This window comes from Pteropus alecto, unplaced genomic scaffold (genome assembly GCF_000325575.1).
Source record: "Pteropus alecto unplaced genomic scaffold, ASM32557v1 scaffold34, whole genome shotgun sequence".
In the NCBI taxonomy this organism is placed as follows: domain Eukaryota; kingdom Metazoa; phylum Chordata; class Mammalia; order Chiroptera; family Pteropodidae; genus Pteropus; species Pteropus alecto.
In genome coordinates, this window is record NW_006435763.1 from 4,877,157 (window position 1) to 4,877,490 (window position 334).

General features: G+C 45.2%; 1 protein-coding gene across 1 annotated transcript in view; it reads left to right on the forward strand.

The window, feature by feature from the left end:
- The window catches only part of LOC102885244 (nodal modulator 1), a 49,444-nt gene that overhangs the window by 43,062 nt on the left and 6,048 nt on the right, over window positions 1–334 (forward strand). The window lies entirely within an intron of this gene.

Here is a 334-nt window from a genome sequence, read left to right on the forward strand (position 1 = left end):
ACCTCACAGATTGTAACGACCTTGTCAGTTTATAATCCCTTATTTTTTTATTTTTTATTTTAATGCCTAGGTAGTCTCCCATCTAAGTACTAACCAGGCCCGACCCTGCTTAGCTTCCGAGATCAGATAGGATCAGGCTTGTTCAGGGTGGCATGGCCATAGACAAGGCCAGTTTTTTAAGGCGAAAATAATTGTGTACTTTTCGGCTTTAAGGTGAGTCAGAGCAGGATGTCTGGGCCTGTCTAGCGCTGGCTTTAGGGTCCTATAGGTGGAGATGCTGAGGGTTGAGGTTGAGATTTGAGAAGCTTCGATCCCAGCATGTATCTGGGGGAAT